Source organism: Girardinichthys multiradiatus, chromosome 7 (genome assembly GCF_021462225.1).
Source record: "Girardinichthys multiradiatus isolate DD_20200921_A chromosome 7, DD_fGirMul_XY1, whole genome shotgun sequence".
Lineage (NCBI taxonomy): Eukaryota > Metazoa > Chordata > Actinopteri > Cyprinodontiformes > Goodeidae > Girardinichthys > Girardinichthys multiradiatus.
In genome coordinates this window covers 4,002,012-4,026,722 of record NC_061800.1, presented here as the reverse complement: position 1 = coordinate 4,026,722, position 24,711 = coordinate 4,002,012, and the positions used below count along the sequence as shown (strand labels likewise).

The 24,711-nt window shown below is 41.2% G+C and overlaps 1 protein-coding gene across 2 annotated transcripts in view; it reads left to right on the top strand.

The window, feature by feature from the left end:
- The first annotated feature begins 2,011 nt into the window (after positions 1-2,011).
- Positions 2,012-24,711, top strand: part of cd28 (CD28 molecule) — a 42,280-nt gene continuing 19,580 nt past the window's right edge. For both annotated transcript variants that reach the window (XM_047371290.1, XM_047371288.1), the window contains exon 1: positions 2,012-2,126. The gene's annotated coding sequence lies outside the window, so the exon portion shown is untranslated. The remainder of the gene's footprint in view (positions 2,127-24,711) is intronic.

Here is a 24,711-nt window from a genome sequence, read left to right as displayed (position 1 = left end):
AACTTTCTCCCTGACCTGTCTGCTGTGTTCCTTGGTCTTCATGATGCTGTTTGTTCACTAATGTTCTCTAAATAACCTCTGAGACCTTCACAGAACAACTAGATTTATACAATATTATATTACATTACACACAAGTGGACTTCTTAAAGCAGTTAATTGCTTTTAATTCTATATAAGAGTATCAGAACAATGTTTGGCTGACTACAAATGCACACCACACTTTACAGATTTTATTTTGTAAAACATATTAAAAATCAGGTATTGATTTCCTTCCACTTCACAGTTATGCTTTATTGTGTTGGCCTTTCACATAAACTGCTAATAAAATTGATTAAAATGTTATGATTGTGACATGACAAAATGTGTACATAGTGGAAATTTTTGAGGAACTATCAGGTTTATCACAGACCCAAACTGCAGTCCAGCTTCTGCAGTCTGATATGTTACCTTCAAACCAATAAAACTACTCATAGGTTTCTGATCAGAGGAAATGGCATATGAAAAAACTGGTTCAGTAAAGAAACAGGAAAAAATCAAACTGTCCTTTAATGCAATCCAAGTAACAATTAATGGTTCAGGTAATGATTTTGAATTATTTTCACACAGTTATTTGCAAACAATAAAAATTGTCTACAGCAGAACAATTTGTGCTGCAGTGGACAATGGAAGAGAAAATGATAAAAGCTGAAATTGTGAGCCACAGGTCCACAGGTGTGTCTTCTAGCATTTGTTACAGTGTAAGGCCTATTTTTTCAACATATATATGAGGACCTATGGGGCCCAGGGCATTGGGCCCCATAAATAGAAATGCTGTCTTTGGGTTAGGGGTTAGGTTTAGGACTAAGGTGTCAACTGAGTTTAGCATAGGTTTAGGGTTAGGTCATTGAAATGAAAAGAAAATGAATGGAAGTCAGTGCTAAGTCCCTTAAAAGATAGAAAGACATAATGTGTCTCTGTGTGTTACCTTTAGGCTCAGCATGCAGAAGTGGGACATCCCCTGTTGGCTTACAACAGATCACTGATGGAAAAAGGAATTAATTTTTTCCACCCATTCTTTTTCTGTTTGAGTTATTTTCATCATAAAAAATGTTTTATCTGCATCACATATCTGTGGTATCAACCCACATTTTAGATTCTGCCTCAACCCATTACAGCTGAATTCTGCATAAACTGAAGCTTTTTTCTCCACATTTAACCCATCCTTCAGTTTAGAATTTTACACTTGAGACAGAAACTCAGATCAAAAGTCTTGAAACAGAACAACTTTGTTGCTAAGATTCCGCCTGGAAGCGTTGTGCTGGGCAACAGAGCTGTTATCAAGGCACAGCTTAGAGCTGACCTGGACTTGCTGTCCACCTCCCTGCACCCAGTCCTGTAAGCACACTGTACCTTTAAACTTGAAACTGTCAGCAGAGTTGAACTCCTGTCTGGAGGCAAACATGTGTAGGACATGAGCTGGATATTCTGTAATCTGCTAAATGTTACCCACTATCGTTTTGGTGTGTCTTTATTTTTGACATCATTCTGTTGCACTTTCTCTATGTCTTTCTTTGAAAAGAGTTAGTGGAAAGCACCACCCCCAGGTACAGATTTGAGAAAGCCTTGGCTACCTCCTCCTACCGGTAGTGTTATCACCCCCAGATCTAAAAGCACTTTGATGTCATCAGGTCAGATCCACCTGAAGTGCTTATGTTTTATAGGAGCACATCTTATTTCCTGCCTCTGCAAGTTTCTGCTGCAGAACAGTGAAAGTTGTGAGTGTGGGTGATACTGTGGTTTCTGATCCCCTTACCCGCTGTTTGGGTGTACTGCGTGTGTTGTGTCTGCAGATGTGGTATCATATTAGTGTGCATGTGTGCACATGTATTCAGATAGACGGCATTTTGGTATAAAGTTTTATAACATATTGCAGGAAGTGTTGCTATCTGATTCACATTCTGTCCTGCTGCACAGTATCCGCACAGGATCTGCAGAGACTCTTTATTCGAGTGTGATCAGCAGCGGAAGCAGAGAAATAAGAACAGTTTCTTCTGTACAGGTCATCACAGCAAATCAGGCGAGAATATCTGGGCCAGTTGATGGTGATGGTGGATTAATCACCACTGGAGCAGCTGCATGATGCTCGGGTAGGAACACCAACACTTGGCCTGGGATCAGTGGAGTGACAGCAGAAACTGTTCACAGATTATCTGAACCAACACAACTTTCAGGATGACTGTGATATCATCCACTTTGTCAGCAATTTGCAGATTCTGTTTTAGTTGCACAGTCTGCTGCAAGATGAAAAAAAAAACATTAACATGATGCAGTTTATCCTTGGGTTGCCATTAGGTTCTCCATTATAACAATGCATCACACTAAGGAACATGGTTTTCAGGTAACACCTCAAGATGTACAGACCACTGTAAAAATACCAGGTTTTTAAGATGTAAAACAATTAGACATATCCTGTACAATTCAAGTGAAAACCGAACTAATCTATTGTGGGACACAATGCAACAACTACAAAGCTGCAATAACCTGGTTGTACAGGTGTGCACACTGATACCTTGCTGAAACACCTTCTGGTTCAGTTTCTGCATCTAGTTGTCTTCAGCTCACAAAAGCAATCAGTTACACTGACTGATGAACCTGAAGTAGCTCAGTTGGTAAAGTAGAAATTGTCTAACATTTGCACATTTGTATTCTTTAGGGTAAAAAGGGGTAAATTTATTTAATCTGACAAAGGTATCAGTCAGGAGAAAAGTACAAACATTTCACAACATTATGTAAAACCATGACACAGTGAGGTCAGTTACCAATAACCAGAGACAACATGGGATAATAGGGAGATTACAAATATTGGACATTTCTCCAAACTTGGTCAGGGAGGCTGCCGAGAGGAGAAAACAGGTATTTGATACATCGCAGATTTTGCAGTCTTTAATTTTTATCATAGGTACTCTTCAACTGTGAGTCACGTAAAACAAAAATCCTTAGAATCACATTGTTTGATTTTAAGTAATTAAATTGCATTTTATTGCATGACAAGTATTTGATCACTCAACAACCGATAAGAATCCCAACTCTCACAGGCCTGTTAGTTCTTCTTCAAGAAGCCCTCCTGTTCTCCACTCATTACCTGTATTAACTGCACCTGTTTGAACTCATTATCTGTATAAAACACACCTGTCCACACACTCAATCAAACAAACAAACAAACAAACAAACAAACACCAACCTCCCCACAATGGCCAAGACCAGAGAGCTGTGTAAGGACATCAGGGATAAGGGGTGAGGGATCAGCCCAGAACTACACAGCAGGACCTGGTCAGTGACCTGAAGAGAGCTGGGACCACAGTTTCAAAGAAGGCCAATAGTAACACACTACGCCACCATGGATTAAAATCCTGCAGCGCCCTGTTTGGAGGAAGAAGAAGGATGAGTAAATCCCCAAGAACTCCATCCCTACCATGAAGCATGGAAGAGGAAACATCATTCTCTGGGGATGCTTTTCTGCAAGGGGGTCAGGACGACTGCACCGTACTGAATGGAGGATGGATGGGGACATGTATCAGGAGATCTCAGCCAACAACCTCCTTCCCTCAGTAAGGGCATTGAAGATGGGTCGTGGCTGGGTCTTCCAGCATGACAACGAGCCGAAGCACACAGCCAGGGCAACTAAGGAGTGGCTCCGTAAGAAGCATCTCAAGGTCTTGGAGTGGCCTAGCTAGTCTACAGAACCCAATTGAAAATCTTTGGAGGGAGCTGAAAGTCTGACGACAGCCCCGAAACCTGGAGGAACTGGATAAGATCTGTATCTTCTCAAGATCCTGAGGAGTGGTCCAAAATCCCTGCTGCAGTGTGTGCAAACCTCGTCAAGAACTACAGGAGACGATTTTTTTTTTGTCTGATGCATCATATACTTATGTCATGTAATAAAATGTGATTTTCTGCATTTTTGTTTTAGATTCTGTCACTCACAGTTGAAGAGTACCTATGATAAAAATTAAACACTTCTACATGCTTTGCAAGTACGAAACCTGCAAAATTGGCAGTGTATCAAATACTTGTTCTTCCCACTGTACTTCAGTGTGTGAAGTACAGCGGGGAGACTGTGAACTACTATTATATTAGTTATTGATATTATTATAATAATTACCATGATTATAATTTTCCTATCTATCAAAACTTGACTATTTACAAAGAAGAAAACAAAAAAAATATAAAATATATATAAAAAAAACTCAAAACAACAACTAATCTGACTTTTAAACAACTGACTTGCTAACATGTACTATATAGTACCTTTTAGTAATGTTTAGGCTTTGTTTCACTTCCACTTATCTTTTCTAATCCAAAAATCTCCAAAACTGAATACAACAATTCAAAAAAGCAAATTCCAAAAACAAGCCCACATTGTTTTCTCCTGGTTTTATCTTGTTGATTGTTCTTCTTTAAAACTGTATCCAGATGTCCACTTTTTCATTTGGTGTACTGAAAATTTAGAACTACAAGTTGAGTCTGAGCCGTCAGTGGTTGTGAGGTGAGATAGCCATGCAGGTTGAACCTCCTTTACCGGGCCAAACACAGAGACCTAGAGCCATGCATACAGACTCCTAAGGGTCATTTATTAGCACCCCAACATAAAGGTTTTTTTTTAATAAAAATATGAAAAGGAAGAACATGGAAACTCCAAATAAAACAACTCCAGTCAGGATTCAAAACTGCAACCTCTTAGTTTAAGATGACCAGTATAACCACAGCACCACCGTGGGGTCTTTATATAACCATTCTGATTCATCCTCTTTCATTAGAATTTAGTATTAAAATGAATAATGTTTACAGTTATTATTAGAGAAGTATACATACCAACGCCCTACCATTCAATATATGCAGGCCTGGAACCACAGCCAGTATTAGCTGCTTTCTGCATTAGTTTGTCACAGTTTAGCAGGGTGTTGTGTCAGGATCTGCCATTTTTGATTTTGTGTTTTACTTTTTCAGTTAGATGTTTCTGTTCCTTCTGGTTTAATAGTTATGTTTATATATTCCTTCTGTTATCCTGGTGTTTTAGTTTTGTCTACACTTCTGCCCCTTAGTTTTAGTAGTTCCTTCTTCCCTCATCCGTAGGTCCCTTTGGTTATTTTTTACTTATTTGTTTATTGGAATTGTTTCTCCCTCAGGTTTATTATTAGTACAGTTCTCTTTGTCTATTCCTTATGGTTATTTCCCTTCTTTGGTTTTCTTTAGTTTTAGTTTCTTGCCAAGTATTCTTGTACTAGTTTACCTTTAGTTCTTTCCATGTCCTTAGATTGAGTTCCTTCTAGAGTTACTATTTATGTTAGGTTATGTTCTGTTTAATTTCTCGCCCTGCTTTGTCCATAGTGTTTCCCTTCAGGCACGTTTCCCCAAGTTTGTTGTTTAGTTTAGTTTCTCCTCATGTTCCATATCTCAGTTTCCCCATAGCCATAGTAACCTATTTACCTCAGTTCCCTACACTGGTCATCACACCTGTCAGTACTCACCCTGATTACCTGCCTCTCCTTCCCATTGTCTCACTATTCACTTTCCTCTGTATAAAAGCTTGTTCCTCGTTGCAGGATCCTGCAAAGTTCCTGCTATGATCCTGGTATGTTCCTGATTCCATGCCAATCTAGTCTCTGTTCCTGTTCAGCTCCCAGTAAGCCCTGTACATCTTGTTTATCTTGACCTGATTCTCCGAGCTTGATTAAGTCTGCTCTGTCAACTCTGCTCATCAAGCCTTCCAAATAAATAATGAATCTTAACCATACCATATGGCTCCCGAGTATCTCCTTGCATCCTGATCCTACTCCCTAAACACAATTCCTGACAGTGTGGATGTAACTGTGAAGCCTTTTTTGTTGCTCTTTGGTGTTCAGGGTTCAGCGCAGTTGTGTATTCAGGATGTGGTTAGTACACTCCTCCAGGGGGAATGGGAGACCAAACGTCACATGTGTAAATAATGATGTCACAAAGTGCTAATTTTAGCTTTTCACTGTGAGACTCGGTAGAATCCTGGTCTGTGAGAATCAGAAAAGCCTCTCAGTTTCCTATTTTTCTACAACACTTTTTCTTTTGTTACCTTGTATTGATGAGCTCCAGTAATCAGAATCAGAATCAGAATCAGCTTTATTGCCAAGTTCGTACATACAAACAAGGAATTTGCCTCCGGTACACTTTGCTCTTTTGTTCTGTTTTTGCATTACAGAATATACAAATTTACAATTCACAATTTACAATGTACAATATACAATGTACAATGAAATATTCTGCATTACAGAATATACAAATTTACAATTTACAATGTACAATATACACATATCTAATAAAAAAGGTGCATTTGCAACATCTGTATGCTGTTATTCTGTACTCTATTGAATGTTCATCAGAGAAACAGCCTGGGGGAAGAAACTGTCTCTGTGGTGGTTGGTTTTAGTAAACAGTGCTCTGTAGCGGCGGCCTGAAGGTAAAACTCTAAACAGTTTATGTGCAGGGTGTGTGGGGTTGACAGAGATTTTGGCAGCTCTTTTCTTGACCCTAGACCTGTATAAGTCCGGGATGGAGGGAAGGTCAGCTCTGATTATTATCTCTGCAGTCCTGATTATTCATTGCAGTCTGGACCTGTCCTGTTTTGTGGATGAGCCAAACCACACTGAGATGGATGAAGACAGGACAGACTAAAGGATGGCAGTGTAGAAGATGACCAACAGCTCCTGTGGAAGGTTGAACTTCTTGAGTTGCCTCAGGAAGTACAGTCTCTGCTGGGCCTTCTTTCGAACAGTGTCTATTTGTGAAGACCATCTCAGGTCCTCAGAGATGGTGGTTCCTAAGAACCTGAAGTGGTCCACGGCCGATACAGTGTTGTTGAGGATGGTGAGAGGGGTGTATGGGGGTGGTGTTCTCCGAAGGTCCACCACCATTTCCACAGTCTTGGGAACTAATGTTTAGAAACAACTAATTTTCTGGTGCCAGATTTATTTACACCCAAACAAAATTATTGTTACAGTTAAAGTTATTTATACTTTAGATCAGAATATCTAGGTACGTTTAATTTTCACGTTTAACCCATGAGTTCCTGCTTACCTTCATTGTAAATAAGATGAGTGACCACTCTTCAAACTCTAACCCCATCTGTAAAATCCCCAGCTTAATGTGGTGGAGGGGTTCGATGATCCCTATGATCCTGAAGTTTTGTCCTCCGTGGCTCTGACTCCTGGTGGGAGTCACTTAAGAAGGGTGAAGAAACATTGACAAAAAACAGTGGCATTCCTCCTTTGGTGCATTTTTATGATTCTTTTAAAATCATCAATGGATGTGTTTTGAGTTGAAGAACTTTTTGTAGATGATTCCAAGACCATGATTCATAGTAGGAAAATGTTGTTTTGCCAAAATCTATCAAAGTTCTCAGAATGTTTTAAAGCAACCATTTGACAGCAATTAAATAATAGTTTTTAGAGCAAACAGAAAGTAGGTTAGCATTTTATCCTGGGAGATTACTCACCAGAGCTTTATAAAACATACCAATATGTTGCCTATGGATGGTTAAAGATATCCAGCCAACCAAATCATACAGAATGCAGTGATGACTCAGAGATTTAACATTTCAGAATTTCCAATTTCAGACCCTTCAAAGTTCTATGTGATGACTGAAATGCAGTCTGAAGTTCTTCTATATATTACCTGTGCTCAGGGGCGAAAATCCCAATTCATTTTTGGGGGGGAGAGTATGTCCTAGGGGATGGTTGAGGGGCATGAAAAAAAAAAGCTCTATCTCTCTCTCTTTTCTTGCCCTGTACAACGTTCCTTGTAGGGTTGCGCCCTCAGCATCCTAAATAATGTTATTAAAAGTAATAATAGTAGTTATAACATTGTTCTTTATTTGTCCATATTTTACCTGTATACAAGTTTTTCTATGTTCAACCACCAATGTCAACAATGGTATTAAGGGAAAGGTGGCAGTGGTACACATTTATGATTTATGATATTGTCAGTAGCACACAACCAATACAAAACTAAAAACAACTAATATGCACAAATAAGAAAAGATAATAAATAAAAATAAAATTTGTATTTTTTTCCCAAAAAAGCAGAACAATGTTTTGTATCCAGTTTTTAACAACAAAAACTGAACAATTTTTGACTTTAAATTAAATTAGATATCTGTCAAACAGAACATCTAAGTCATGTGATAACTACTAGCATAAAGTGTTTTTTTGTTTTTGAAAAATCTGGTTTCTATGGGTCTGATTTTATCAATGTGTTTCTATTTTAAGAAATGATTTGACACATCTGATAGCCATATATACACTGATGACACACTCTTTAATGCTGCAGCACCCTTTCAGGTCAAGCTGTGCCGCTTTTGTGGGAAATCCCTGCTGAAAAACAATATCGGTTCTAAAGTCAAAGTGGAGCGAAATGTAAGCTCCTTCACTTGTTCCTATGTTTTGACTGGTGATCCCTCAACTGTGGCATTATACACTCACCGTCCACTTTATTAGTTACACCTGTCCAACTGCTTGTTAACGCAAATTTCTAATCAGCCAATCACATGGCAGCAACTCAACGCATTTAGGCATGTAGACATGCTCAAGACGATCTGCTGCAGTTCAAACCAAGCATCAGAATGGGGAAGAAAGGTGATTTAAGTGACTTTGAATGTGGCATGGTTGTTGGTTCCAGACGGGCTGGTCTGAGTATTTCAGAAACTGCTGATCTACTGGGATTTTCACGCACTACCATCTCTAGGGTTTACAGAAAATGGTCTGGAAAAGAGAAAATATTCAGTGAGCAGCTGTTCTGTGGGTGCAAATGCCTTGTTGATGCCAGAGGTCAGAGGAGAATGGCCAGACTGGTTCGAGCTGATAGAAAGGCAACAGTAACTCAAATAATCACTCGTTACAACCAAGGCATGCAGAAGAGCATCTCTGAATGCACAACATGTCGAACCTTGAGGCGGAAAGGCTACAGCAGCAGAAGACCACACCGGGTGCTACTCCTGTCAGCCAAGAACAGGAAACTGAGGCTACAATTCACACAGGCTCACCAAAATTGGACAATAGAAGATTGGAAAAACGTTGCCTGGTCTGATGAATCTCGATTTCTGCTGCGACATTTGGATGGTAGGGTCAGAATTTGGTGTCAACAACATGAAAGCATGGATCCATCCTGCCTTGTATCAACGGTTCAGGCTGGTGGTGGTGGTGTAATGGTGTGGGGGATATTTTCTTGGGACACTTTGGGCCCCTCAGTACCAATTGAACATCGTGTCAACGCCACAGCCTACCTGAGTATTATTGCTGACCATGTCCATCCCTTTATGACCACAGTGTACCCATCTTCTGATGGTTACTTCCAGCAAGCCATGTCATAAAGCACAAATCATCTCAGACTGTTTTCTTGAACATGACAATGAGTTCACTGGACTCTAAAAGCCTCCACAGTCACCAGATCTCAATCCAATAGAGCACCTTTGGCATGTGGTGGAACGGGAAATTCGCATCATGGATGTGCAGCCGACAAATCTGTGTGATGCAATCATGTCAATATGGACCAAACTCTCTGAGGAATGTTTCCAGTACCTCGTTGAATCTATGCCACGAAGGATTAAGGCAGTTCTGAAGGCAAAAGGGGGTCCAACCCAGTACTAGCGAGGTGTACCTAATAAAGTGGCCGGTGAGTGTACACTAATACAGAGAAGAAAAAAAATCACTTCTTGAAATTTTCTGTCGATGTTCTTGTTAAGGATTTGATTTTAAAAAAGCTTAGACCAAACGTGCTTGATTTTATTTTGTTTGAGAAAGTGTTTTACCTTTACAGCCGCAAAAGTAAGTGAACATTGTTTGTGTCTCTCTATTTTGGACTGCAGTGATATTATTGATATGCATATTCAGTAGCTAAATGACTGGGTTCAGGAGCAAGAAATGCAGCATTAGCATTGTACTTCATATTAATCTTGGAAATGGATCTCTTTACATCAGAGAAGGAAAACGGATTTTACTGTTTATCAAAGGTGTTGATAGATACATTACCGGCTAGTACAAAACAAAAAAGTGTAGATATAGAAACATGCAGGTAACATACTGTAACCACCTACTTACATCTCTAGTCCTCTATAAGATCAGATCTACTCTAACATTTTGTTAAACTCTCATATAGTCCAATCAAAATATGGCAAAAAAGTTTTTCCTTTGCACTTCATATTATTGAAATAAAATCATAGAAACTATTCAAATTCAAACAGTCCCATCTATTTCTATAATATCAATAAAATGTTATATAGTACTTCAGTAAAATAAATCAAAACCTGTAACCTATGTATCAATAATCTGCTATACAACTGTGAAACAGTCTTCCATATGACTGTGTAGGACATATGCCCAGAGTATAATATTTATGTACTCGTACTCGTACTCGTACTCGTACTCGTCGTCTTCCGCTTATCCGGGACCGGGTCGCGGGGGCAGCAGACTCAACAGAGACGCCCAGACGTCCCTCTCTCCAGACACCTCCTCCAGTTCCTCCAGGGGGAGCCCAAGGCGTTCCCAGGCCAGCCGAGAGACATAGTCCCTCCAGCGTGTCCTGGGCCGTCCCCTGGGCCTCCTCCTGGTGGGACGTGCCTGGAACACCTCCCGAGGAAGGCGTCCCGGAGGCATCCGGTATAGATGCCCGAGCCACCTCAACTGGCTCCTCTCGATGTGGAGGAGCAGCGGCTCTACTCCGAGCCCCTCCCGGATGGCCGAGCTCCTCACCCTATCTCTAAGGGAGTGCCCGGCCACCCTACGGAGGAAGCTCATTTCAACCGCTTGTATCCGGGATCTCGTTCTTTCGGTCATGACCCAAAGTTCATGGCCATAGGTGAGGGTAGGAACGTAGACCGACCAGTAAATTGAGAGCTTTGCTTTTCGGCTCAGCTCTCTCTTCACCACAACGGACCGGCACAGCGCCCCCATTACTGTGGCAGCCGCACCGATCCGTCTGTCGATCTCCCGCTCCATTCTTCCCTCACTCGTGGACAAGACCCCGAGATACTTAAACTCCTCCACTTGAGGCAGGAACTCCCCTCCAACCTGAAGAGGACAAGCCACCCTTTTCCGGTCGAGTACCATGGCCTCGGACTTGGAGGAGCTGATCCTCATCCCAGCCGCTTCACACTCGGCTGCGAACCGCCACAGCGCATGCTGTAGGTCTTGGCTAGAGGGGGCCAGCAGGACCACGTCATCTGCAAAAAGAAGAGATGAAATCCATTGGTCCCCAAACCCGACCCCCTCCGGCCCTTGGCTGCGTCTAGAAATCCTGTCCATAAGAATTATGAACAGGACCGGTGACAAAGGGCATCCCTGCCGGAGTCCAACATGCACTGGGAACAGGTCCGACTTAGTGCCGGCAATGCGGACCACACTCCTGCTCCGCTCGTACAGGGACTGGATGGCCCCTAGTAAAGGGCCCCCGATTCCATACTCCTGGAGCACCCCCCACAGGGCATCACGAGGGACACAGTCGAATGCCTTCTCCAGGTCCACAAAACACATGTGATCTGGTTGGGCAAACTCCCATGAACCCTTGAGCACCCTGTAGAGGGTATAGAGCTGGTCCAGTGTTCCACGGCCGGGACGAAAACCACACTGCTCCTCCTGAAGCCGAGGTTCGACTATCGGTCGGACTCTCCTTCTTATGAAGGGGGACCACCACCCCAGTCTGCCAGTCCAGAGGCACTGTCCCCGGCCGCCACGCAATGTTGAAGAGACGTGTCAACCATGACAGCCCTACAACATCCAGAGACTTGAGGTACTCAGGGCGGATCTCATCCACCCCCGAAGCCTTGCCACTGCGGAGCTTTTTAACCACCTCGGTGACTTCAGCATGAAGTCCCCAGCCTCTGTTTCCACCACGGAATGCGTGATGGCAGGATTGAGGAGATCCTCGAAGTACTCCTTCCACCGCCCGATAATGTCCTCAGTCGAGGTCAGCAGTCTTCCGCCCCCACTATAAACAGTGTTGGCGAAGCACTGCTTCCCCCGCCTGAGGCGACGGACCGTTCGAGGCCAACTGGTAGTCCTTCTCCATGGCCTCACCGAACTCCTCCCAGGCCCGAGTTTTTGCCTCTGCCACAGCCCTGGCCGCAGCATGCTTGGCCTCACGGTACCCGTCAGCCGCCTCAGGAGTCCAACAAGCCATCCACAGCCGATAAGACTCCTTCTTCAGCTTAACAGCATCCCTTACTACCGGTGTCCACCACCGGGTTCTGGGATTCCCGCCACAACAGGCACCGCAGACCTTATGGCCACAGCTACGGGCAGCAGCATCGACAATAGATGCGGAGAACATGGTCCACTCGGACTCTATGTCTCCAACATCCCCCGGGATCTGGTCGAAGCTCTCCCGGAGGTGGGAGTTGAATACATCCCTGGCCGAGGGCTCTGCCAGGCGTTCCCAGCAGACCCTCACTATGCGCTTGGGCCTGCCAAGTCTGTCCAGCTTTCTCCTCCTCCAGCGGATCCAACTCACCACCAGGTGATGATCAGTGGACAGCTCAGCCCCTCTCTTCACCCAAGTGTCCAAAACATGCGGCCGAAGGTCTGATGATACGACAACAAAGTCGATCATCGACCTCCTGCCTAGGGTGTCCTGGTGCCAAGTCCACTGATGGACACCCTTATATTTGAACATGGTGTTCGTTATGGACAATCCGTGACTACCACAGAAGTCCAATGACAAAACACCACTCGGATTCAGATCGGGGAGGCCATTCCTCCCAATCACGCCTCTCCAGGTGTCACTGTCGTTCCCCACGTGGGCGTTGAAGTCCCCCAGCAGAATAATGGGGTCCCCGGGAGGGGCACTATCCAGCACCCCCGACAGGGACGCCTAGAAGGCCGGGTACTCTGCACGGCCACTCGGCTCGTAGGCTGAAATGATAGTCAGAGACCTCTCCCCAACCCCAAGGCGCAGGGATACGACCCTCTCATCCACTGGGGTAAACCCCAACACGAGACGGCTGAGATGGGCTCCAGAGCCCACGCTGGGCGTGGAGGCGAGCCCGACTATTTCTAGTCGATATCTCTCGACCTCCCGCACAAGCTCAGGCTCCTTCCCCCCCCAGCGAGGTGACATTCCACGTCCCTAGAGCCAGCCTAAGCATCTAGGGATCGGGCCGCTGAGGTCTCCACCTTGGTCTGCCACCCAATCCTCTTTGCACCGGTCCCTCACGGTTCCCCCTGCAGGTGGTGGGGGATGGCCTCGCGTCTCTCGTTCGGGCTTGGCCCGGCCGGGTCCCGCGAGGAGCAACCCGGCCACCAGGCGCTCTCCGACGAGTCCCGACCCCAGGCCTGGCTCCAGGGTGGGACCCCGGCTCCGCCGTACCGGGCGACGTCACGTGCCTCGATATTTTGTTCTTCATGAGGGATTCTTGAACCACTCTTTGTCTGACCCATCACCTAGAGCCTATTTGCCATGGGAGACCCTACCAGGGGCATTTAGGCCCCAGACAACATAGCCTCTAGGATCATTTGAGCACTCAAACCCCTCCACCACGTTAATGTGGTGGAAGGTATTACAATCATTTTCTATTGGTCTGATGTAATATTCCAATAATTCTGAGAAACTGAAACTTGGTTTGTCCTTGGATGTAACTTACAATAATCAAAATGAACAGAAATAAACACTTGCAGTATGTGTATTAAAACTATATGAGATTCCCTTTTTGATAAATTTTCTTTTCAATGATTTTCTAATTTATTGAGATGAACCTGTAAATATCCTTGGCTGTTTTTATTACTTATTTTTTCAATGTGGTAACAAGTATCAGCCAAATGAAATAATTCCACTGGTAACAGTGGTCAAATATCTAGCCAGAAGCCAGTAGGTTGATAGTAAATGGATTTGATATAGTGCATTTCTAGTCATACTAATGACTCAAAAGCACTTTATGAACTGCTACATTAAGCAGTTTGCACATTACATTGGATGTACTGGTTACAGAATAGGCAATGTTGCATCTGTTTTTCTTCTCAGACACAAGGTAGTATAATGATCATGTGCTCTTGACTGTTTTAGTGGTATATAAAGGGTTAACAGAGTTATAGAGAATATAAATTTCCTTTTATGGGTGATGTGAGAAGCTATGACTAATCTTCCTTTATGTTTAGTCAAATCACATCCCATTTACGACAGAAGTGTTCTCAGGTACATTTGGTTTACTTAGAAATGTAGGTCTATGACAACACAAATGGTAATTCTGATGTGGTTACAGAAAATATGTGCTTTTTCTGCAATTTCTGCAAGAGTCTTTGGTGTTTGTTAACATGCATGGCTGAGAATTTAAGAGTGGCTTTTCTGTTTCTTTTTCATTCAGTTATGTTTTTACTGCACCGGGATCAGTGTCATTGCTCTGCCATTCTCCAGTTGTTGTTACCATTTTGCAGTAGTTTTCTGTTTTGTATTTCTATTAGTGTTGTCCTTGCTGCCAGAATAGATGACTTTAAATATGTATTTTTTAAATTATTTTATTTTCCTTTTGTTTATTCATATGGTCAGTAACATCTTTACAATTCTTATTGTCAGTCAGTCAGTCAGTCAATCAGTCATTTTCTACCGCTTCTTCTACAGTGGGTCATGGGGAAGCTGGTGCCTATCTCCAGTGGTCTACAGGTGAGAGGTGGGGAACACGCCATTGAAAAACCATTGAAACAGTACATGTTCTTTATTTTTAAAAGTTTCCCTCCTGTTTTTTCATGCTTCAAAAAGCTTAATTTAAATATCAGACCAAGGTAACTTGAGTAAATACAAAAAGTAATTTATAAATGATGATTTTATTTATTCTTGGGAAAGAAAAACATCCAAACCAACCTGGCCCTATGTGAAAAAGTAACTGCTCCCTAAACCTAATAACTGGTTGTGCCATCCTTGGTGACATGAAGGGCAGGTGATAACTGGCAATGAGTTTTTATGTCAATGTGGACAAATTATGGCCCACTCATTTTTCAGAAAATCACTGACTGACTGTCTTCTTACCAGAATGGTTTTAACTTACCCACATTAGAGGGTTTGGACTGCTTGATTAAAGTCATGCCACAGCATCTTAATAGGATTTAAGTCCAAACTTTGAGTAGGCCTCTCCAAAACCTTAAGTTTATTTATTTATTTTGTTTATTTAAATTGCTGTTGCCCCTCAGACCATTTTTCTGCTGCATATCCTAAGTGCACTTGAGCTTAATGTCACAAACTGATGGTCGGACATTTTTTTGCTAGAGAGCAAAATTCGTGGTTCCAGCAGGTTGCTCATGAAAACAGCAGATCAGTCCTTAACTATTACACTACAACGACCATGATTTGACTGTGAGTGTGACCAGATGTAACGGGACATACAACTTTCAAAAAGTTCCACTTTTCTCTCATTGGTCCACAGAATATTTTCCTAATGGCCTTGGGGATCATTAAGAGAAGAGACTGGTCTTTGTTTGTATTGATAAGCAGTGGTTTTGGCCTCTCCAGAGGAGCCCATTTTGCCCATTCTCTTTCTTATTGTGGAATTGTGAACTTTGACCTTAACTGAGGAAAATGAGGCCTGTAGAGCTTTAGATGTTGTTCTGGGTTCTTTTGTGACCTTCTGGATAGTTTGTTGATGCAGTCTTGGAGTAATATTGGTAGGCCAACCACTACTGAAAATGTTCACCTCTGTTTGTGGACAAAGGCTCTTACTTGCCTTAGAAATTGCTTTGTAATCCTTTTCAGAATAGATATCAGTGACTGTTTCTCATCTGTTTTCATATTCCTGAGGCATGATGTGTTGCTGTTTGAAATCTTTTGGCCTACTTGCCGTTGTTAGAGACGTTCTAATAAAGTGTGGTTAAAAATGAGGTTAATCACAGTTAATATATGATTTAACGACAGGGGGATTTTTTTCCATGGTGGTTGATTTGGAGAGCTTTTCTCCCCTAATAAATGCAAATAATCAATTAAAAGCCATATTTTGTGTTCAGGGTATCTTTGATATTAAAGTTAAATGTTCATTTTTTTCAGCATTTCGATTCACAAAGTGAGCATCAAATAGCTTCACTACACACAGAAAGGTATAATTCAAGTTTTTAATTCTGTTATTTCATTGAGTATGGCTCATTGTCATGATCCATGGGTGTTCGTGTTTTGGTTTTCTTTTGTGTTTGCCTTCTGTTTTTGTTTAGTGTTGCAATTTAGGTCTTGCCATATTCAGTTCATTTCTCTGAGTTCATTATTGTTATTAGGGCCTTGCCATATTGTTATTTTCTTAAGGTTTAGTTTCTTACTTATTTGTTGTGTTCTGTTCTCTGTGCATTTTGCTGTATTCTCCTAGATCAGTGTTATTCTTGGTTTGTAGACCCTGTTGTGTGTTAGTTCAGCTTGCTTTGTGGTAATTAGCCTCTCTCCCTCAGTTGCCCTGCTTTCATTCTACAATGCCTGTTCTGCATCCCCTCTGATTAAGCTTGTCTAGTTCTAAATCATTTTCTATCCTTACCTCAGTATTTAAGCTCCTGGTTTTTTATTGGTCCTTGCTGGATTCTTTTGTTAGACTCATTCTGGTTCCGTGACCTGTTCTATTTGTGCCAGTATTGTAAATCCTAATTTTTCAAAACTAAAACTCTCACTTCACCTCCCTTTCTTGATCTGCCTGCATTTGGGTCTAACTGTAAATCAAACATGACAACTCATACTTAATAAAAATCCATAGTCCAATTTCTCAGAAGAAAGATTTAGTTATTTCACGTTTTGTCAAAGTCATGATGCAGAATAACTTGCACTCATGTATATTTGTTTGAAATGATGATCCTGAAATTAGCAGTGGTTTAGATCTTCCCTGACGTCCATTGTTCTGGGTTTTAGTTCATCCAGTGCTGTCAAATTCATCACTAATGGCGCTTTAACAGGCCTTGGTCCTGTCCAGTTAAAAGACACTGTAGAACCTTCAGCACCACTTGTTAAAACATTTAGGTGAATGTATGTATATATTTCAGCTTTTGTGTACATAACCCAGTTGTTTCTTTTCCACATAACAAATCTTTCAATGTAATTTCTACATGGCGTAAAAAAAGAATGGTTCCAATAGATTATCATAAGCCCCAAATTCATTTGCTATTCATGACAAGAACAAGAAATGACTGGTCTTGTGGTTTCTTGGGCGTGAAAGTGTGTAAAACATTCAGGCCAATTCCTTGATCACATTGTGTTGAATGAAAAAAACAACAAAATGTTTTGATATCCTTTTTTCTTCTACCTGGTTTTATGTTCCTGTGCTTACTCATCAAACCATGATAACATCAGGAGCGTGTGAGATTCTGAGATTCCTGGAGGCTTTAAGTCAAGACTGAAACCAGCTTCACATGCAGAAACTGACAGTATCTGGTCACATTCTGATACATCATAATAAACCGCTGTGAAACAATGACAGCAGCAGAAACATGCCACTATTTCCAGGTTGACGGAGGACAGCGGTGCTGACTGTAACTTCAGTCAGCTCTGTGAAAACAGGGTTTAACCCCCACACCTAGAGTTTCCAAGCAAAACACATATGTGACGTCTGCAGTGCACCGAATGTCTCAACATCAGCACTTTCACAGCAATCACTCGCAGAATTAGATGTTTTCCGCTCTTTGCAGGATATCATTGCACATTATATGCAGCAGAACTGAAAGGAATGCATGCAAGATGAAAGTACCAAAATGATTGTAACATAACAGAGGACTAACTGATGATAGTGTTTCTTTTGAAGAACAAGAGGAATTTGAAACGTGACAGAAAGGACAGTTTTATTAGAAGTTATTCTTAATGTTTTGCCTTATCAGTCCATCATTAATTCATAAAATACAGTTCATTATTTTAATAATAGCAGTAGAAAATCAAATCAGTCCATTTGATCTTTAACCCAACTCTGTTTGACAAGATTTTGCAGTAAGTAAGTTCTCTTAGTTGTCTTCCAAAACTCTAAGACCCTATGCTTGGTAACAATTTCATGCTCCCTTTAGGGAAGGTAAGAGGATTTAAATGAGTAGGCTGAAATCTAATGGGAACTTCATACTGTAGATCCAAAAAGTAGCTCTCAAAAGTCTAAACATCGCTGTTGAATTGCTGGGTTTTTGTGATGTAAAAAATGAGACTATGATAGTTAATTTCAAATTTTTTTCCACCAATAATGAGACATTATTCTGTACAAATCAATCTAAAACAAATAAAACTGTTAGAAGAAAAACAATAAAAATTGTAAGTGTGCAGACCTTTAAACTAATACTTTGTTTAAGCAAAATTTAAATAATCTTCCCAGACCTCCAACTGAGATTCAGTTATTCCTAATTTAAAGCTTGCCAATAAAACACCATTATTGTTCATTATAAAAGTCTGTCCAGTGTCTGGTTATTTTATTAGGGGGAAAAAACAACCTTCAGAGCTTAAGAAATAATTTTGAAATGACAAGATATTTTAGTTACAAGGTCAAGAACAGTTTGTATTCTTCAAGCAGGTTGTTCCACATTGAGAATTGCAGCTTGTAATTGATATGAATACATACAGGTGAAGCTTGATAAATAAAAATAAAAAGTCATTTTCATCGAGTAATTCAGTTTCAAAAGGGAAACATATATAAAAGGGTGGCTTGCCCTCTCTGGGTTGAAGCAGAGCTCCTGCCTCAAGTGGAGGAGTTCAAGAATCTTGGAGTCTTGTTCAAGAGTGAGAGGAGAGTGGAGTGGGAAATAGAGAAGGATCAGTGTTGCTGCTGCAGAGATACTGTGTCGGTCCATTGTGGTGAATGTTGGGATTATGAATCTGAGAATATTATTTGATATTAATATTTAATATTTGATGGTATTCGGACAAAATAGAAAGGTGTGAGACGAGCTCTGACATTATTGAACAGCATAAACTCTGCACACACATGGAATGAATTCACACAATTTCTTAAAATACAAGAATTTATTAACAAAATAAGTCAACTCAAAGTCAAACATATTTCAATTAACAAACCCTTTACTCTGCTAAAACAATCCAACTAACCACCAAGCAGAATTAAAGAATAGGGAAGACTAATGGACTATGTACAATATAAACAAGTTGATTAAAGATGATTTATAATTATGACCAAAAGAGTGATGCAACATTACCATGCAATGTTCATATTTGAGAACCAAGGATTATCTTGAAGAATCTGGAAATTAAGTTAAGTTAGTCTTGGAACTAACTTAGGCAATAATCAGCAAACGTTTAGACAACCATTCACAATGCAATATCAGATAAAATATTATTTTAATAAAATAATGTTTTAAATAATGATATGTTGAATAAAACTAACCTTCTGGATGACCATTTCTCAACGGTGTCTCATTAGCTGCCTTTATTTATTAAAATTATATTTGAAGAAATATTATTAAGGGAATATTTTGGAAAGAGCCAAATCTTTCTGGAGAAATGGGGCTTAATGGTGTTTACTTGGTTATCAAATTTAGTAAAATGATGTTAGGGACACATTATTTACTGGATTGAAAACTAAACCATTCTGGGTAAATATTATTTAGCTGCAAGCACATGTCCTTAGCTGTTAGCAGTTAAGCTAACAAAGAAGCTGCTAGCTTAGCACCAGATTCAAACACACACCTTAAAAAAAATACCGTTAATAAAAGGGTTAAAAAGCATAAGCGCGGACATCGCGTTATGATCAATCTTCTGTTTAAAATAACCCTTTAATAAAGTTTGTCTTAACTTTAAAAACACACAAAGAACACAACCTGAGCACGTGTGCTGCAGATAGTCTGCTAGCACCAAGATAGCAGAGTTCAACACAAACAAAACCAAACTTCATAAAATGAAAAAAGTTTAGATCATTTCAACCTAAATCACTTCTATGTTTTTCTGCTCAAACACTTAACCTCATGAACTGTGGTGAGGAACGTTGTCCAAGCGATGATGAAGTTTGAAGAGAGCTCTGTGAACAAAGGGTTAGCTTCCAGCTAACCTCCGTAGCTCTGGCTGGAAGATGGCTTGTTCTGTCCGCTGATATGTGAACAATCGGTTAGCTTCTAGCTAACCTCTGTGGCTGTGGATGAAAGACGGCCCGTTCTGTCCGCTAACTACACTGCACGTTACTGTTACCACGGTGATGGGGTCTCTGCTGTCTTCCTTCAAGACTGGGAGACCGCTCCACTCGGCTTCATAGAGACCGCTTCTCTGTAGGGAACTTCTCTGGGACAGTTTGCTTCTGCAGGCCTCAGAGAGAAAGTAAGCAATTCTTACACCTTAATTTCCCCGTTCATGAATGAAAATACCGGATACACAGACAGTATTTCATTCGTACTTAACTTTGCATATGATCGATGATCGTATGACATCCTTGGATCCAGTTGAAGAGTTTATGTCTGTTTGCCAGCAAAGAGACATCAGCGCGCTCCCTCTCCGATCCTGGTCCCACAAAGAGGAACAGTGGAAGAAGTCGGCTTGTTGGAGAGGGGGTGCTCTTAATCAGACAGTGGCATCATGGGAAGTCTGCTGCTACCCCCCTTTCCTCAGTTGCTGGAATTCAGTTAAATGCAATTTATTTTGAATGTTCCAGAAAAGTCTGTACCGGAGTTTAATGTTGAAGTTCATGGCTGGGTCCCAACATGAAAAGCTAAGCCGAATGGTGAAGCTCTCGATTTAGCCCCCTGGATGCCTCCCTTGTGAGGTGTTCAAGGCACGTCCCACAAGGAGAAAGCCCAGCACACTGCCCAGGACACACTGGAAGGACTATGTCTCCCAGCTGGCCTGTGAATGCCTTGGGCTGCTTCTGCTGCTTCCACGACCTGGTCCCGAATAACCGGAAAACGATGACAAGGATGAGTTCTATATACATACATATATGTAAAGATGCACTGCATACCAGAGTACATGGTAAACTGAGGTGCAGACAGATCAGTACAGCAAACATATACATTCATATACATACATATTCGTTACATTCGTTAGCAGTGATTAAAGTTATGGTTTGATTTAGGCCAAATTTTAGAATGTGTTTTGAAAGTAACATATGTTGGAAAATTATGTATTGCTGGAGGGATATTCTTTCCCTATGGTACTACCCTAGACTGACAGCACAGTTTGTCCAAATCTGGAGTGTCTGTAGGTGTCACGGTCTGAGGCTGTAGGGGACCAAAATGCAGACAGGTACTGGGCAGCAGCCTGATGAGAGAAGGCTTCTTCTTTAATCAAAAAGGTTTACATAAATAGTTTCCCCATAAACTTATATGAGTCGAGCCCAAAACTTACAAGAGTTTTCTGAGGGAAAACATAGGATCAGTGGAAGTTAACCAGGGGTGTAGTGAATGGGAGCTTTTAAACTGAGGGAAGTGAATGTGGAACAAAGGAATGAGAGGCAAGGCAATCAGCAGGAATTAAAGACAGGTGTGGACCGGGTATGCAGGGAGGCTGAGGAACAGGTAAACTGATTACAAAACTAAACCATGGGAGAAGGGACTAAATAACAAGCTCAGGGAAACAGATCTAAGAAAACTATAACAACCTAAGATATAAGAACCTGGAAAATGAGAACTTACAAAGAAACCGTAAAGGAAAACTTAACTGAAAAAGTAAACAAACCCAAAAGAAATACTGACTGAACTAACTGGGAGGGAAGGAGAGAAAGTGATGACTTAGAATAAATACAAACCAAAACGTAAACAATAAGTGGAACTAAGTATAGCGGCAAACAAATAACTAAAAGCTAACCTGTCAGAAGGAACTGAAACAATAGAGACTAACACGGGGAACTATACTAGGAATAAGGCTGGGAAGAACTACAAATATAAAGGAAAACGAACACTGAGTAAATAGTACCTGAAGGGGAACTAAGGCCTAGGGGAAGAACTAGTAGGGCACAGAGAAGGGGAAAGAACACAGGAAAACAGAGGAAATAATGAAACGTAGTAAATAAACCAAAGGGACAGAATATACAAAACAGTTACAAGTAAACAAGCACAAAAACCAAAATAGCAGATCCTGACAGTAGGGCACCTTGCAGTCATCTCTAGTAGTGGCTCTGGCGGATGTGCCATTATTAGCTTTAGTTAGAAAAATTTACTTAATGGGGTTGGTGCAAGTTGATGGAGAATTTTGCATACAGCACAAGCATGTTCAAAACGTTGACATTTTCAATGCACAGGAGGTTATATTTTTTAAGGATTTGACAATGAAGGTTTTTTTTTAGCAAACACTTTAAAAGCTTTTTTTATAGAAAGATTGTATGGGTGTAAGAGTAGTTTTGTCACTGAGTGAAAACAGTACTGATTGTGGGAAAGAATCATAGCATGTAACAACCCACCAATTACAAGACGAACCCCTGGCAGCATCGCCACGATAACGCCTGAAAGTCATAGAGAGACTCCTGTTGGATCCTCCTGTTAGGGCCCTCTTCAGTTTGCTTATCACTGTGGAGTTGGAGTTGAAGATGCCATCATACACCTGCTTCAACAAATGCACTGTCATCTGGACAAAGCCAGCAGCACTGTGAGGATCATGTTCTTTAATTTCTCCAGTGGATTTAACACAATTAAACCTGATTTGCTTTGTCAGAAACTCCAGAAGACTCAGAGGAGACCTCAACAATCACCCGGATCAAAGACTAACTGACATACAGAACACAATTTGTGAGGATGAAGGGTTCTGTGTCTAACCAGGTAGTCAGCAGCACAGGAGCACCACAGGGGACTTCTCGTTCCTTTTAACTCTGTACACCTCAGACTTCCAGTTCAAGACAGACTCCTGTCCACTCCAGAAATACTCAGATGATTTTGCAATTGTGGGGTGGATCAGAGATGGACAAGGAGCCGAGTACAGGGAGGGCTGCTTTGTGGTATTGTGTGGAAACAATCATCTCACATTGAGCGTTAATAAAAAAAAAAAAGAAAAGATGATTGTAGATTTTGAGAGGAACAGGAATCTGTCAAAAACGTTTTTTCATCATGGGAGAAGAAATTGAGGTGTAGGAGTATAAATACCTCGGTGTTCACCTGGACAATAGACTGGAGTGGAGATGCAACTGCGTAGCCATCTACAGGAAGGGGCAGAGCAGACTGTACTTCTTGAGGAAGCTTAGGTCCTTTGGTGTTTGCAGCAAGATGCTGCAGATCTTCTATAAGTCTGCTGTGGAGAGTGTGATCTATTCTGCCATCTTCTGCTGGGGTAGCAGGATCAGAGCTAGGGACTTGAACAAGCTCAACAAACTAATAAAGAAGAGTGGCTCTGTTCTGATACTGTCATACAACAACAAAGTGTCTTCAGTCAGAGGGTTCTTCAGAGCTGTTGTAAGACAGACCGCTACAGGAGATCCTTCCTGCCCACAGCCATCAGCATCTACAACGGCTCTTTGAAGAAACCTGCATAATATGAGCTGTCACAACATTTGAGTCACCTCTGTATTTTTTAAATGAATTAAAATATCAACCACAGAAATCCTCTGTCCTCAACTATGGAAAATGGTTGGTTGTTCAGAGCAATCATTTCCATTATGTTGTTACTTACATCAAGTCTTGATTTGCTCAGATGCTCAGATGTTGGGCTCCCAACTACTGCTGCAGCCGTTTTTGTTTTTACCTGCTGGTTACTGTTACAGCATTAGCTTCCCACCATTGTTTGTCAGCTTATGGATGGTGGTTTATTAAATGACCTATCAAATTGGTGGTTGTTGAAAGACTTAAAATGATATCTTCCTTGGATTACCTCGACTTTGCAAGTATTGCATACTGCTTGTCGTGTGTCTTCTTGAGACACCGTAAAAAATGAACACACTGCTGACATTGTTTCTCTGCTTCAGTTAAACACACCATAATCCTGCGCTCCATCACTATCACTGTCACATTCTCAAACAAATACCACATGGCCAACCCCCTTATCTCCCCCACCCAAAACACATACACAAACATCAACTAGATGAAAATAAACATCAGTTGTTAATATTCGCCTAGTTTTACTTACACAATTTCTAATATCGGCTGATATCGATGTTAATGCAGATGCATTATTTCAGCTCAACTCAACTTTATTTCTGTAGCACTTTAAAATACAACTAAGTTGGCCAAAGTGCTTTACATAGGCTAAAAAGCTAATAAAACAGCAATAAATGTAAAATAAAACAAAATAACAATAATCTCAAACTGAGTTAAAAGCCAGAGAGAAAATGTGTTTTATGAGAAGGTTTAAAAACAGAAAGAGAGTCAGCCTGCCTGATATGTAAAGGTAAATTGTTCCGTAATTTGGTGTGCTGATCAAGAAATCCTGGTCACCAAATATTTTTCTGCAAGACAACTAATAAAAACTGATCTGCCAATAAGTCCGAGCGAGAAGGAGCATGCAGATGAAACAGGTTTGACAGATACTAGGGGTGAGGCCATGAAGACATTTAAAAGCAAAAAAAAAAAAAAAACAATTTAAAAATTAATCCAAACCAATCTGAATTGGTGCTGAAACTGGAAAAATCTGCTGTTGTATTTTTCCTTGTATTTTTAGACCAGTTGTAGGCAAGCTGCTAAAGTCTTGTTAGGTCCTGAGTAAAGTGTATTGCAGTAATCCCAAAATGAGGCAGTGACAAAAATGGTTATGGAGCAGCGACCTGGAGGGTGGCGTGGAGGGGTTGCAGTGTGTAAAGTGGGGCGTATGGATCGGCTGAGTGGTGAGTTTGTGTCTGTGGTTGGGGGGGCTGCATGTCGCCGAGCGGGGACTGCT